Consider the following 2,085-nt stretch of genomic DNA (forward strand, 5'->3'; position numbering starts at 1 on the left):
CTCTCTTGCAACTAAGAGTTTTCCAAGTGACAAGTTCTGGCCAATGAGATACAAATAGTAGTTTTATGCAAAGACTTCTGGGAAAGCAAAATCCATGGTTTGTTTCTTGCCCCACTCCCCCCCCCCCTTTTTTCCCCTAATGCCTGGTGATATTTTAGAGCCTTTTCATATATTTCTCAGCCTTTTACATGTCCTCTTTTGTGATTTGTCTGTTCAACTCTTTCCCCTAGTTTTCCATTATGGTACAGCTTTTAACTGATTGTTAGGAATCTGTCTGTATTTGGAAACAAGTCCCTGTTGGATATAGATCTTGAGAATATTCTATTATAGTCTCTGGGTTGCTTTTTCACTTTCTTACCAGTGTCCTTCAATGAACAAAAGTTCCTAATCCTAGTGTACTCCAATTTGTCATTTTTCTTTCCTTTATGGGTAATACTTTTCAAATCTTGTCCAGAAAATCTCTACTGACTGCAGAATCATGAGATATATTCTATTTCCCCTAAAATTATGGTGGCTTTAATTTTGTTAATAGTACTGAAATCAATCTGGAATTGAGCACATATACCAAAATTGGAATGAAGCAGAGAGGATTAGCATGGCCCCTGTGTAAGGATGACACTCATATCCATGAAGCATTCCATATTTTTGGGCTTCCCTGATGGCTCAGTGGTAAAGAATCCACCTGCAATGCGGGAGACCTGGGTTCAATCTCTGGGTTGGGAAGATCCCCTGGAGGAGGGCATGGCAACCCACTCCAGTATTCTTGCCTCGAGAATCCCCATGGACAGAGGAGCCTGGTGGGGCTACAGTCCATGGGGTCACAAAGAGTCGAACAGGACTGAGCTTTCAAGCACACACACCATGTACCAACACCAGACTGCTTTAATCATCACAGCTTTATAATAGGACTTGGTATCTTAGACGAACATCTTCCCCCTTAGTTCTCCCTAAAGACGGTCTTGGGTATTTTTTGACCCTTTGATGTCCATATACATTTTAGAATCATTTTGCTAGATTCTTCAGAAGTAAAGAAGTAATCTGCTCTGATTTTGACTGTGATTCCATTGAGTCCACAGAAAAAACCTGGGAAAACTGCCATCTCTTAGCATGGCATTTTCCAACCTATAAATTTATTATAACCCTCCATTTATTTGGGTCTTGATTTTATTTTGAGAATGGTTTGTACTTTATGTTGTACATAGTTGCACATATTTTGGCATATTTTATTAACTTTACTCCTAGGTATTTTATGCTATTGGAAGTAGTATATATTAACATTTCATTTTCTATGTGTTTGCTTCTGCTATAACTGATTTTTGTACATGTTGTAAGTTCCTAAGTAATTATGTTTGTTTGAAGATGCTTGTGAGTTTCTCTCATTTATACTCCACTTTTATTTCTTCAGTTACAACCCATATTTTTATTTCTTCTAATATATATGCCTACTATTTCTTTTTCTTTACTTTTTACACTGGTTCAAACTTCTTTTATAATGTTGAAAATAAGTGGTCAGAGAAGGTATCCTGTCTCATTCCCAGTCTCTGGGGGAAAGGTTTCAATATTTTGCAATCAACTATATGGATTGCTATAGAATTTTTTGTAGATAGGCTTTATAAAATTATGGTATTTCCTACTGTTCCTGATCTACTAATATATTTTATAATCACATGATTTCTCTCCCCTTTTCTGTTAATGTATTGAATCACATTGACTTTTAGATATAAATTACTTTTTCACCCCAGTAATAAATCCTGTTTTAATCTATAATCCTTTTTCTTCATTGCTAGATTAGCAGTTGTATTCATTTGCTATGGCTGCCATAACAAAGTACCAGAAACTAGGTGACATAATAGAAATCTATTATCTCCCAGTTTTGGAGACTGAAAGTGTGAGATCAAGGTGTATGCAGGGGTGCTTCTGTCCTAGGACTTTGAAGGAAGGACATGTTCCAGGCTTGTCTCTTTGGCTTGCAGACAGCCATCCATGTGTTCACAGTGCACTCTCCCTGTATACTTGTCTCCAAATTTCCTCTTTATATAAGAATATCAGTCAGATTAGGGCCCACTCTATTGTCTTCCTTTTAAC

At 37.0% G+C, this 2,085-nt stretch overlaps 1 non-coding gene across 1 annotated transcript; it reads left to right on the forward strand.

The window, feature by feature from the left end:
* Positions 1 to 545: 545 nt before the first annotated feature.
* On the forward strand, positions 546 to 647 carry LOC139033241 (U6 spliceosomal RNA). Its single transcript, XR_011485862.1, has one exon. It is a non-coding gene; the product is annotated as a U6 spliceosomal RNA (small nuclear RNA).
* The last annotated feature ends 1,438 nt before the right edge of the window (positions 648 to 2,085 follow it).

This window comes from Odocoileus virginianus, chromosome X (assembly GCF_023699985.2).
Source record: "Odocoileus virginianus isolate 20LAN1187 ecotype Illinois chromosome X, Ovbor_1.2, whole genome shotgun sequence".
Classification (NCBI taxonomy): Eukaryota; Metazoa; Chordata; class Mammalia; order Artiodactyla; family Cervidae; genus Odocoileus; species Odocoileus virginianus.